The sequence below is a fragment of the Felis catus genome, chromosome C2 (genome assembly GCF_018350175.1).
Source record: "Felis catus isolate Fca126 chromosome C2, F.catus_Fca126_mat1.0, whole genome shotgun sequence".
Classification (NCBI taxonomy): Eukaryota; Metazoa; Chordata; class Mammalia; order Carnivora; family Felidae; genus Felis; species Felis catus.
Genome location: NC_058376.1, coordinates 124,423,415 through 124,437,674, shown reverse-complemented (window position 1 = coordinate 124,437,674; position 14,260 = coordinate 124,423,415). Strand labels below are relative to the sequence as shown.

General features: G+C 42.6%; 1 protein-coding gene across 15 annotated transcripts in view; it reads right to left on the bottom strand.

Moving 5' to 3' along the window:
* Positions 1–14,260, bottom strand: part of CEP70 (centrosomal protein 70) — an 83,092-nt gene that overhangs the window by 67,816 nt on the left and 1,016 nt on the right. For 9 of the 15 annotated variants that reach the window (XM_045037530.1, XM_045037528.1, XM_045037529.1 and 6 more), the window contains exons 1-2: positions 5,236–5,385; positions 3,011–3,113 (exon numbers count right to left, since the gene is read on the bottom strand). The gene's annotated coding sequence lies outside the window, so the exon portion shown is untranslated. Of the gene's footprint in view, positions 1–3,010; positions 3,114–5,235; positions 5,386–7,016; positions 7,147–14,260 lie in introns of those variants that run through there. The other 6 variants (XM_045037532.1, XM_045037525.1, XM_045037536.1 and 3 more) reach the window with 2 other exon arrangements.

Below are 14,260 nucleotides of genomic sequence, written 5' to 3'. Positions count from 1 at the left end.
GAGATAAAGGAACGCTTGTGCACTTTGGTGGGAATGCAAACTTGTGCAGCCACCATGAAAGACAGTATGGTGATTCCTCAGAAAATTAAAAACAGCACTACCCCATGATTCAGTAATCACACTACTGAGTATTTACCCAAAGAATATGAAAACACTAGTTTTAAGGGATATATGCACCCCTATGTCCATAGCAGCATTATTTACAATAGCCAAACTATGGAACCAGCCCAAGTAAGATGAATGGATAAAGAAAAGGTGGTATATATATTTAATGGAATATTGGTTGGCCATTAAAAGTGAATAAAATCTTGCCATTTGCAACAACATGGATGAACCTAGTAGGTATAATGCTAAGTGAAATAAGTCAGAGAAATACAGATACCATATGAACTCACTCATATACAGAACTTAAGAAACAAAATAAACAAGCAAAGAAAAAAAAAGAGACAAACCAAAAAAACCAGACTCTTATCTATAGAGAACAAACAGATGGTTCCCAGAGGTGAGGTTGGTTCGGGGGGTTGGGGGGAGAGTAAAAGGTGAAGGGGATTAAAAGTACACTTAACTTGACGAGCACTGAGTAATATGTGTAACTGTTGAATCACTATATTGTAAACCTGGAACTAATGTAACACTGTACGTTAACTACACTGGAAAAAAATTTTTAAAACCCACAAGGTGAAACCACAATACACCTATTTAAATGGCTAAGACTAACTATACTAGTGTTTATGAGAATATGAAGGAACTGGAACTCTGATACAATGCTGATGGGCATGTAAAATAGGACAATCAGTTTTTATTTTTAATGTTTATTTATTTTTGAGACAGAGAGAGAGCATGAGCAGGGTAAGGACACAGAGAGGAGACACAGAATCCAAAGCAGGCTCCAGGCTCTGAGCGGTCAGTCTTGACGTGGGGCTCGAACTCACAAACCTAAGATCATGACCCGAGTTGAAGCTGGACACTTAACCGACTGAGCCACCCAAGGTGCACCTAGGACAATTAGTTTGGATAACACTTTGGCAGTTTCTTAAAAGGTTAAATAGACACCTAAGACCCAGCCGTTCCATTCCTAGGCATTTACCCAATAGAAATGAAAGCATATGACTACACAAGTCCTATATATATATATATAAAAGTCCTTGTAATACCCAGGAACTGGAAACAACTCAAATGCCGATCAATAGCTGAATGGATACAAAAACTGGTAAAAGCATACAATGGAATCTCTCAGCAATAAAAAGGAATAAACTATTGATACATGCAACAACACAGATGAACCTGAAAATACTTATGCTGAGGGAAAGAAGCCAGACAAATAAAGACTACATACTGTTTGAATCCATTTATATAAAATTCTAGGAAACAAAAACTAATCTACACTGACAGAATGTAGATCAATGGTGGCTAGGGGAATGAGAGGCTAGAAAAATGGATTACCAAGGGGAACAAGGGAATTTTAGGGGTGATAGATTCACAATCCTAATTGTGTGATGGTTTCACAGGTGTATATGTATGTCAAAACTTATCAAATACTACACTTTATTTTGTTTTCATAAAGGGAGATGATGAAGGGGAGACTACAGTTTTATTTCATTTTTGAAGTTTATTTATTTTGAGAGAGAGAGAGAGAGAGAGAGAGAGAGCATGCACATGCATGTGTTAGTGGTGGAGGGTCAGAGAAAGGAGGAGAGAGAGAATCCCAAGCAGGCTCCACACTGTCAGTGTGAAGCCAGACACGCGGCTTGATCTCACGAAACCATGAGATCATGACCCAAACCGAAATCAAGAGTCAGGCGGCCAAATGACTGGGCCACCCAGGCGCCTCTCAAATAGTACACTTTAAATATATGCAGATTATATATCACATATATCTCAACAAAGCTGTTTAAAAAAAAAAAAAAAAAAGCTTTCCTGAAATGAAAAGAATATATACATATGAAATTACACATGCAAAGAGTCTATCACATACTTGACAGTACTGACCCAGAAGACACATCCTAATAAAATTACCGGATTTTAGGGGTGCCTGGGAAGCTCAGTCTGTTAATGATTTCGGTTCACGTCATAATCTCATAGTTCATGTGATTGAGCCCCGTGTTGAGACTGAGCTCTATCAGCAAAGAGCCTACTTGGGATTCTCTCTCTCTCTCTCTCTCTCTCTCTCTCTCTCTCTGCCCCTCCTATGCATGCACATGCGTGCTCTCTCGCTCTCTCAAAATAATAACTTTAAAAAATAATTCATTAAGTTACACATTTGGCCTGTGTTCTTTTCTGTTTGGCTTCATAATAAAAATTCATTTTATAATAAAAGAATTTTCCTAACAATAAAAACAAAAGCAACAAAACATGAACCAAAGAAAGCTGGTATACCTCGGTAGCCAGGCTACCTGGGTTCAAACCGTGGACTCTGCCACACAGCCAAGAAAGCAGTAATACCTCTGTGCCTCAATCTCATTTTCTTTTTTTTTTTTTAATTTTTTTTAATGTTTAGTTTTTAAAAGAGGGGGAAGGGGAAGAGAGAGAGGGAGACACAGAATCTGAAGGAGGCTCCAGGCTCTGAGCTGTCAGCACAGAGCCTGAAGCTGGGCTCTAACTCACAAATCTTGAGATCATGACCTAAGCTGAAGTAGGATGCTTAACCGCCTGAGCCAGCCAGGTGCCCCCCCTCAATCTCATTTTCATACAATGAGGATAATCAAAGTACTTAGCTCATAGGGCTGTTACAGAGATCAGAAGAGTTAATATAGAAATAAAAAGGAACAGCACCTGGCTCATAGCAAAACAGAGGTGGTGATTAGAGTTGGTGACCAGCTATGTGAGTTAGTGTAGTTACTTAACCTCTCTGGGCTTTAGTTTCTTTACCTGAGTTTCAGATATCTACCTGACCAGATTATCAGGAGATCAAAAGTAAATATATGCAATGTATCTATTACCGTATTCAATAAATAACAGGTCTTCTCCATGGCCTCCCAACATCCAGAGTTATCTGTCACAGCAGACATACCTCAGTCATAGCACGTCCTTCTTGCGCTTTTCACCTGGTCGTTCAAGTTGATCTCAATGAAATGATCACCCAGTGAGTCTCACGTCCGAAACTGGATCTTCATCTAGATTTCAAAAAGATAAAAAAACCAAAATCTTAAAATGTTTGACCTTCTAGTACGAACGGTCCTGTGTTATTCCCAAAGCAAGTATCCACGGTACCGGTAACTACTGAAGGGGGAACAACTGAAGCCACAGCTGATGGACTCTGATGCTGCCACCTTAGCTGAGAGTCCAAATCTATCACCACCTATCATTAATTCTGACCTCTGGCCGCAAGGGTAGGACATTCTCATTTGCAAGCGTACTAAAATGAAGCACTTTCAGATGGACAAATACCACTAACCACAAAAGGCAAAGTCAGGAAGAAAAACGATCCCCTCAGTTCCACCGTGACCAAGCCCTCCTTTTCAGAGGCCCACGATAATGTGCTGATATCTGCACCAGCCTTTTCCCCCATTAGAAGCTGTGACAGGACATAGACCTGGAACCTTGAGTCACAGGTAGAGGCCAAATGCTTCCCAAGGCCAAAGCAGAAGCTATAGCTTTATTCAGTGTCATAACACACCTAAAGTAAGACTGTGGGATTAGGGAAGGCAGGATAGGAGTTGGTTTGTGCACGGCATAAAAAGCCAAATGCAGAGAAGCAAAGCGTAGTTGTACCTTCTGGCACTGTCCAGGTTTCCAAGAGCCCTTTGCTAACTTACCCTTCATACGTCTGAAGCCCCACTAATAAGCACTGTCCATTGAAATACAATTGTTTTTAGGGGCGCCTGTGTGGCTCAGTCCGTTAAGCATCCGACTTCAGCTCAGGTCATGATCTCCCAGTTTGTGAGTTCAAGCCCTGCATCTGGCTCTGTGCTGACAGCCTGGAGCCTGCTTCTGATTCTGTATCTCCCTAGCTCTCTGCTCCTCCCCTGTTCGTTCATTCTCTCTCTCTCTCTCTCTCTCTCTCTCTCTCAAAAATACACATTAAAAAAATTTTTTTTAATGTACTAGTTTTTCACCCCTTTTGGGGGGAAAAGCTGTAAATAACAAACCATGGCCTGTAATGATTCTTTCTCAATTGAGTCACGTCAAAATCTGTAATTAGCTTTCTCAAAAGCAAATATCTCACATTACTGTAATAAATGGAACACGCAATGCTTTCGAAGTCTCTGGTCTCTATTAAATACAGTATTAATTAGATAAATGCTCTCGAAGTCTCTGGTCTCTACTCCAAAAACATGCCAACATGCTGCTTAATTTTCTTAGGAAGGAGTGAATCTACCACAAATAAGGAAATGGGAGTGGGGATTGGATGTCATCTCCACCCAATCATTCGGCCCCAGAAGAAGGTACACAAAGGGCCAGAACACACCTCTCCCGCCTTTGAAGCAGAAGCTGTGGACAAAACCCTAGTCAGCCACCTCTTCCTCAAGGGGCGTTGGGGGGGGGGGGAGGGGATGGGGGGCGGTAGGGGAGGGAGGCCGGAGTGCACTTGGCAATACATAAAGTAAAAACAAACTCACCCAGAAGACTGGAACCAATATGGGTAATGCCTGCACACTGCTTAATATTATTATGGTCAGAAAATAAGTGGTAGTAGAAACCCTTCCTGTGCGGTCCCTAGGTGACGGATCTCAGCCTTCTGACATTTCCACCTAATTTTCTTAACAGAATCAAATTAGACTCCGCAGGGAGGTAGCGGTCGTCCCAATCTGGAATGAGCATAACGAACCGTTCCACTCACCTACCCCTTCTTGTATTCTCCTTTTGCTCCCTTCTCAGACACCTGACACTGACAAGTGAAGCGGGTCGGCCCTGGCCCACACGTGTAGATGGAGGAAATTACCTAGGACTTATCCGCAACCCGGCCCGCGCCAGTATCAATCGAAGCCTTACACTTAGTGCCTCACTTTACCTTCTCAACCACCACGTAAGGCAAGAATTACCAGCTGTAGGCTACGAATAGAAGAAGCTGAAGCGCGGAGACGTTAAATGAGCAGCCAAAGACGGCAAGGGCCGGGGAGCCAGGGCTCGAACCACGTTTGTCCTTATACTGGTATACTTGTGACTGGTGTGCTTTCTGGGGGGACCTGACAAGGGTCGGTCTGGCCACTCGGCGGCACCAGCGGCGGCCGATTTCAGGGGTGCTTTCGGGAGGGGCTCCGACCGATGCCTCCGCGATACCCCTACGCCACTCACCTTCCTCAGCCGCGGCCTCCCACCAGCAGCGCGCCCGGCCCGGCCCGGCTCGGCTCAGCCCTCTCCGGCCCCGCCTCCGCGACCGTTACCGCGCCTTGGAGACCAGCCAATCGAACTGGAGCGCGGCGAGGGGCGGGCCTCGGCTACGCCTCCGAACGCCGCTAGCTGTTTCCTCCCGCAACCGGGGGAGGCTAGGCGGGCCCAGCGCCCTGTTGGCTTCGCAGCTGGAGGCGGGGCTTATATTCGCATAGACCAGAGTGCGCCGCGCTTGCGGTCTGCGCCTGCGCACCTTCATTCTTTCAACATTTCTGGCCTCGCAGGTGCTGGTCGCAGCCACCTGGAAACTCATTTGTCCGGGTGACCGCAGAAATACATACTTAAGGCAGCTGGTGAAAGTGAGGCCGGGGCGAGGTGGCCAAGGCACGCTGTCCTCCATACACACAGTCAAGCCGTGACTGCGAGCTGTTGCTGCAGGACTAGTCAGCCTGTTCTCCAGGTTACAGACCTGGCTGAGCACAGCAGCACCTGGCATTTGGAGAACCCCCGTGCGTGTTTGTTGATGACATTTTACCCTTGTATTCAGCATTTTCAAATCCCCAAGAAGCGTCAGGCCCTACATCAGGCTCCAGAAATGCAGAGGTGGACGAATGGAGATGCTAAGTTTAGTTAGGGAGATGGATATATGCTCTGAAATTCAGATACAGTATGATAGGCATAATCCGAGGATTTTGTGTAGGGCGCAGAAGGGAAAGAGAAGCATTACCTAAATCGGTTACTGAAGTCTTCCTAGCTGGCTGCATTTTAGAATCTCCCGGGGAGCTTTGAAAACTTGATGCTCAAGCCCCAGACCGCTTAAATCAGAATCTCCAGGGTGGGATTCAGGTGTCATAGTTTGTGGGTAGTCTCTCCCCAGGTGATTCCAATGTGCAGCCAATCTCAAGAACTGCAAACCTAGAGAAATGGTTCTGAATGGTAGGAGTTCCCCAGCAATACAAAGGAAAGACAGAGAAAACTTCCTGTGCATATTAAATAACTCCAAAGCACATTATTATAATGCTCAGGTTACAAGTGCACAGTAAACCTTATTATTATTTTTTTGTCATTAAATCTGGGCCTCTTCGGGACCGCCCATATCTGCTCTCGCTTAAAACCTAACTCCCAAAGCTTTTACAAATATAATGGAACTTACTGAGAGCTTTCTGACAAAACTGAGTAGTATGTTGCATCACTGGAGATGGGGAGGAGGAATGCCTTGACAGGTGTGCTAAAAAGCTGGGACTTTATCCAGGGGATGATGGGAAACCATAGACAAGTTTTCAAAGAGGTAATAAAATGGAAATGTTTTTGTTTGGGTATCTTTAGGCCTAATTTTCATGCATCTTGAGAATACAGATAAAAACTGAAGGGCCAGTCGGTTGAGCATCAGATTCTTAATTTCAGCTCAGGTCATGATCCAAGGATTGTAGTATCGAGCCCTGTGTCAGGCTCCATGCAGAGCCTGCTTAAGATTCTCTCCCCCACTCTTCCCCTTTCCCCCACCCGCGTGAACTCTCTCTCAAATTAGAAAAAAAAAACTTTTTTAACCTGTAGGAACAGCTCCACCATATACAAACATGATCACAGCTTTTTTCCCCCACAAAATGAAATCACCTCACTATTCTATTCCCAGAATAATAAATTCAGAATCTACAAATAGGTCCCTTCCTTACTACCATTTTCAAAAACTCATAGCGGGTTAAGTGATCCAAAAATTCCTAGTAGAAAATACAACTTCCACACACCTGAAGGGAAGGCTTGGAGTCCATCTGCCCGATATAGTCGTTGCACGTTACAGCCACATGGTGTCGCTGTTTGACGATCTGTAGTTACCAGGTCTGTGGTGTTGCAGGTCCCACACGGGCCAACAAGGATCTCCAACAGAAGGCATTAATCATAATGTGTCTCACAAGGAAGTCTCAGGGTCATAGCTTTTAGGGTACAATACTTTCAGGCCCATATTCAGCCCTCTTCTAGGCAGCTGGGGCCATTATGAGTTTGAGCTCTGGGTCTGCTCTATGCAAACATGTTCTCACCCCTGCCCCAACCCCTTTCCTTACCTGCCTATTCACACTAGCAATAGTTAATAAATAGATTTTCATCTTCAACCCTTGAAACAGAGTCCCACTGCTTGCCTTTTCCAAGACAATAGGGTGATTTTCCCACTCTTCTGAGTGTAGCTGCCTTAACTGTAGCCAGGAAACCAAATATCACAGGTCCATTGGGATCATTTTGGCCTCAGATAATAGAAAACCCAATTCAAACTGTTTACTTAAAAAATAAGGAAATTTATTATCTCACATAACAGAAGGTCCACAGGCAAAACAGACTTTAAGGCTGGTGAACTCAATGGTTCAACAAGTTATCAAGGATCCAACTGCTACCAGGCTCTCTGCCCTGCTGTAAACATGGTAGGTTTCAAATTCCTACTAAAGTGATTTTCCAGATGTCTACCAGGAGCAATCAGGACCCTATACTTTTTTTTTCCCCCATCTATAATGTTTCCATCCAGTTTTTTTGAGTCAATTAGGTCTCATAGGCCCATATGCTGCTTCCCAATCAATATCTGTCTAGCAAATGTGAAGATGGAGTAACCCTTTTCTGGAAGGGGAAAAGGGTTACCATAATTGGAATTGACATGGGTGGGTGGTCATTGAGTCACATAAATTGCAAGGTGGAGGTATGGCTATTTGAGTAAAACTGCCGTCCTGTAAGGGTCAAGAGGACAACGGATGCTAGATGCATAATCACCAGTATCTTTCACAATCTTCAAAGCACAAGAAGGCTGATTACTCTCTATTTCCTAACAAGAGAGCCTCCTCTTCATTACTCCTGGATTTTGTGTGTATCAAGTGGAAGGGAGGAAGCTCTACAGCACTGTCCTCCAAAGGAATTTCTTTATTACGACCATCAAGGCCTTTTCAGCACCTCTCTTTGCTAGAGAAGTAAAAGGCTCTGCACACAAGTTGTCTTAGCATTCTGCTGCATTGGTCTCAAGTTTTCTATGAGTCTTCATTGACCCACCAGAATGTTAATGGTTCTAAACACTCATTTAACATTTATTTACAAAAATGTATTAAGCACCCATTATGTGTCAGGGACTAATCTAGATGCTGAGTTTACAGTGGTGAGTGAACCAGATGTGATTCCTGCCCTCATGGTGTTCATGATCTAGTTGGGAAGAGAAATATGAAGGAAAAAAACCCTCGAATAAGCATTAGTTATGATAAGTCTATGAAGAGAACAGAGGTGTGTGGAGGAGCCTCTCTCAGGAAGTAACATTTAAGCTGAGATCCAAAGGCTGTCTTCATTTCAGCTTACTGCTTTCCTCTGTGCTTTGTCTTCCCAGTATAAATTACAGCCTTCGTTAACAATTAAAACAGATCTTTTCATTTCGAAACTTCTAAACTGATTCTCAAATTTTTCTCCTAAGCATAAAACTATCAATGTTATTCCCATAACAAAGAGTATACCACATACGAATGACATTTGGTGATGAATTCTTGAAGAGTCTTCAATTTACAAGTCTTGTAGACTTAGAATCCTTAATTACACTAATACATTTGTTTCTGCCTCTCCTATGAGAATTTGAACTCTGGGGACACGGATCATATCTTACCTTTTCCAGCACCTAGCATAGTCCCTGGCACATAATAGATACTTAGTACAGTGTTGAGTGGCATTGTTAAATTTGAGTCGGTTTTATACAGGGGTCTTTCACCTTCAGGAGACATTTTCCATATGAAAGACCATAAGCAAACAGCTCAAACGTATTAATAACAAATGCTCAAGAATCAATACAGATTAACAATAGTTATATTAATTGAACCTTTAAAATGTATCAAGGTCTGGGCTAAACACTTTTATTTTCTAATTTCTTGACTCTTCACAGCAACCTTAACATAAGTACTGTTGTTATTTTCATTTTACAAATGACCAAATTGGAAAATAGGAATAAAAAAAAAAAAAAAGACTTGCTAAGATGACACAGCTAGTATGTGGCAGAGCCAGGATCTGAAACCAGCACTCAGCTCCAAGGCCGATTTCATTAACCACTTTATCAACCACTTCTCTTGATGGGCATCTGCTCTACCATAAGATGGGTATGCATTTATTCCAATTCGAAGTTACTTCATCTGTGCATTAGTTATCTATTGGTACATAACAAATTATCCCTAAACACAGCCCCTTAAAACAAAAACATAATATCTTGACATGTCTGTGGCTCAGGAACACAGGGGGGCTTAGCTGGATGGTCTGGACAGAATCTTTCATGAGGTTGCAGTCAACCTGTTAGCCTGGGTTGGTCGTCTCAAGGTTCAATTGGGGCCGAAGGATTCGCTTCCAAACTGACCCATGTGGTTACTGGCAGGGCTCAGTTTGTTCCTTATCAAGCGAGCCTCTCCACAGGTTGCCTGAGTATCCCCAAAACATGACAGCTTCCCACAGAGGGAGTCCAAGAGAATGTGTGAGCACCTAAGACAAAAGCTGAAGTCTTTTTTATAACCTAATCCAGGATGTCACATATCATCATCATCACTTCTGCTATATGCTATTAATTACACAGACCAACTATAGTAAAACATAGTAGAGGACTATACAACGATGTGAATACCAAGAAGTGAGGATCCTTGGGAGCCATCTTGGAAGCAACTTACCACAATCTGTTTCCTCATTTTTTGTGAGTGCCTCCTCCACTAGAATGTAAACTTCAAAATAACTTTTTATTTATTTATTTTTTAAAGATTTTATATTTAAGTAATCTCTACACTTAACATGGGGCTTGAACTCACAACCCCGAGATCAAGAGTTGCATGCTCCGCTGACTAAACCAGTCAGGCACCCCTCAAATGCCCTCAAATAATTTTTCAAAAGCAGGGCTCTATCATACCTAAGAACATTACTTATATAATTTTTTTCTTTTTATACTAAAAAAATAATAATAGGGGCACCTGGATGGCTCAGTTGGTTAAGCATCCAACTCTTGATTTCAGTTGATGTCATAATTTCACAGTTTGTGAGATCAAGCCCCACATAGAGCTCTCCACTGACAGTGTGGAGTGTGCTTGGCATTCTCTATCTCCCTCTCTGTCCCTCCCCCCATTCGTTCTCTCTCTCTCTCTCTCAATATAAATAAACATTTACAAAATAATAATCATTTCCTTTCTGGTTTTCCAGAAAGTAAAATCTCAAAGGACATGAAACAAAATTTTGAGCTGAACCCAAAGCTATGAGAGATACACATATCGAGAGGAGTGTTACCTATACATAAATACCTACTCAGCACAGTCAGGAGCAAGTCAGGGGGAACTGAGCCCAAGATTCCTGCATTGACTAGGACTCTGGAAGCATGTTAAAGTGGGTCCAGATCAGTGGCTCTCCCGAGCTCCCAGATACAATTATCTCAAAATAAAATTTTTAAAAAATCACCAATAGACCTACACTAAAAGAACTTCTAAGTATGTACTTTAGAAAGAAGACAAGTGATCAAAGACAAGTCTGAGATGCAGGGATTGTTGAGAAAAAATGATAAACAGGTAGACAAATCTAAACAAACATCATGTAATACGGTATAATGATCATGAAGGCAAATCTGTGGGCTGAAAAAAAGTACAGACTAAAATGAAAATGGGGGCAGCCATTGGAGTTAGAGTATTCCAAGGTCCTTGTGTTGTTTGTAAGAAGAGGTGGGATGTTTAGGCCTTGTTAAGTATGCAATGTAAAATTTCAAGGGTAGCCATTCGAAGAAGAGGAATAGAGCCAATGACTTCTAAGCCAGTAGACAGAAAAAGTGGAATAAGAAAACAAAACCTAAGTCTACTTTTAAGAATGCAAGAAAGGAGGGGTTTCTGGGTGGCTCAGTTGGTTAGGTGTCTGACTTCAGCTCAGGTCATGATCTCGCGGTTCATGAGTTTGAGCCTGTCAGCTCAGGTCATGATCTCGCAGGTCATGAGTTCGAGCCTGTGTCGGGCTCGGTGTTGACAGCTGAGAGCCTGGAGCCTGCTTCTGATTTTGTGTCTCCCTTTCTCTCTGCATCTCCTCTACACACACACTGTCCCTCTCTGTCAAAAATAAACATTAAACAATTTTTTAAAGAATGCAAGAAAGGAGAATAAAAAGCAGAACAAAGGTGGGACAATTAGAAAGCTAAAGGTAAAATAGTAGAGACAAGCCAAATACACTAGTAATAATAAATTGACAATATATAATTCAAAGTGGGATAGTTCAAAACACCCCTCTTCATTATTATTTTTAATAAATTTATACCCCCTCCACCCATTTCTCCCCCCATCAACCTCTGAAGGCCACCAATCTGTTCTCTGTATCTATGAGCTTATTTTTGCTTTTCTTTTTAGATTCCACCTATAAGAGACATATACATTATTTGTCATTCTCTGTCTGACTTATTTCACTTAGCATAGTGTCCTTGAGGTCCATCCATGTTGTCACAAATGGCAGAATTTCCTTCTCTTTTACAGCTGAATAATAATAATAGTGTGTGTGTGGCAGGGTGGGGCGGGGGGGGGGGGTCTATACCCAGAAATGAAAGTGCTGGATCATAGCGTAGTTCTATTTTTAATTTTTTTTAAACCTCCATACTGTTTCCACAGTAGCTACACCAAATTACATTCCTACTAACAGGGCACAAGGGTTTTCTTTTCTCCGTATCCTTGTCAACACTTGTTATTTCTTGTCTTAGATAATATACATTCTAACAGGTATAAGCTATTCATGTATATAATTTCTATATAACTACAGAGGGTGACCTTGGAAGGAAACACTAAATTTATGTTCATGTTGGCCTTTGGGGAAGAGAAGCAAGTAATGGTGCTGGAGTTGCAAATCAAATAGGGTTTGATCTGCAACGTTTTCTTCTATTAAAATTTTTCATTGAGCCAATATTTAATGATGGTCAGTCAATTCTAGGTAGCAGCAATATGGGTATTGTTCTATACGTTTCTATGCTTTTTAAATTTTTCAAAATAAACATGATACAAATTTTTACAAATCTTTACCAACTGGAATATGTGTCTGTACCGCCTTCCTTTGGCTCTTTGTTCTAATTAAGGGTTTATCTACAAACCCCAATCTCCACATGACTCAAACCAAAACCTACTTTCTCCTGAAATTTTCAAGCTTCTCTTGAAGTTCTACAAAATCACCCTGTTGTACTGCTTCTCCACTTTCTGTGTTTGTGTAGGGAGAGCCACAGCCTCCTTGAGCTGAGAGGAAGATGCCTAAGCCCCAGCAGCCTGGCCGGCGGCAAGAGACTGTTGATACTGGCACTGGTCTGGACACACAACCCTCTGAGGCCATAATCCTGGGCCCTATGCTTGTTTCTCAAGCACTGGTGCCTCTTTCTTTAAACATATCACCAGCGGTTGGGCTGTACCAATACTGGAAGGGCATATGGAAAATTTTCAGTCTTGTAGGTATCAGACTAGAAAACTTTTCCCCTTTATTTTGATCTCTGTTCACACTGTGTAAAAAATTCAGGAAATCAGTCAAATGCATTAACAATTCCCTTTTCAGGGAGCCTGGTCGGTTATGCGTCCTACTTCTGATTTTGGCTCAGAGCAGGAACTCATGGTCCCTGAGACGGAGCCCCGCCTCAGGCTCTGCGCTGACAGCTCGGAGCCTGCTTGGGATTCTCTCTCTCTTTCTCTCTGTCTCTCTCTGCCTCTTCCTCCCTCCCTCACACCCCCCCCCCCAAATAAACAAACACTTTAAAAAAAAATTCCCTGTTCAAATGGAGGCCCAATGAAAACATGGAGAATGGTGAATGAAAACATTTTTAGCTGCTCTCCTAAAATACATCACTGATGAGGTGTCTGGCCGGCTCTGTTGATAGAGCACATGATTCTTTTTTTCTTTCTTTTTTTTTTTCATTTTAAAGTGGAGCATGTGATTCTTGATCTTGGGGTTGTAAGTTCAAGCCCTACGTTGGTATAAAGATTACTTAAAATCTTTTTTCCCATCCCCTTGAGAGAGAGCGAGCGAGCAAACACACAAAAGCAGGGGAGGGGCACAGGGAAAGGGAGAGAGGGACAGAGGAACAGAGGGAGGGAAAGAGAGAGAGAGAGAGAGAGAGAGAGAGAGAGAGAGAGAGAGAGTCCCAAGGAGGCTCCATGCCCAGCACAGAGCCCAATGTGGGGCTCCATCCCATGATGGTGAGGTTATGTCCTGAGCCAAAATCAATAGTAGGACGCCTAACCAACTGAGCCACCCAGCCACCCCCAAAATAAGATCAAATTAATAATCTGAGAGTGAGAATAAGTCAAAAGCATGGGGTACCTGGCTGGCTCAGTCAGTAGGACATGTGACTCTTGATCTTGTGGTTGTGAGTTTGAGCCCCATGTTGGGCATAGAGATTAGTTTGGGGTGGGGGGAAGTAGAGTCAAAAGCAGAATCAGCTTGAATGAATACATTTATACTCAAGTTCAATACCTTTCACCGTGTTTTCTTCAGACTTTCTTTCTATAACAATCCTGTCTGGTAACAAGTGACTATTGCTACCTCTACTGTCCTGGGCCCCTGGGAATAAGTAGGTGGAAAATGTAGCCCAAACTGGTATGTTCCTTAATGCCAGTTATCTGAGAAATTCTACCCAAAGAGAAAAGAGGGGAACAAGCCAGCGGAGGAATCAGACAGCACTGCCTATTCGTGGTGCAGACTTGAGTGTACCTCATGAATGTATTCTGCAGCCCCTGGGCAGAGGAACTTCGCAGGACTCTAAGGACAGGCCCAGATTTTTCTTAAAGCACAATCAACACTTTTCTATTAACAGGCCCTGTTAACATGAACTTCTTGCATCCCACAGGCCTCATTCCACAACTCAGCCCTGCAACTGCTGAAGTGCTTTGGGTCTCTCTGTAATACAAGCACTGGACTATTGTGAAAATTAACAGATGACAATATATAAGGACATAGCAAGCATTCAACAAATTATACCTTTCTGATCTTGTAGAGGATATCCAGATTTCTAAAG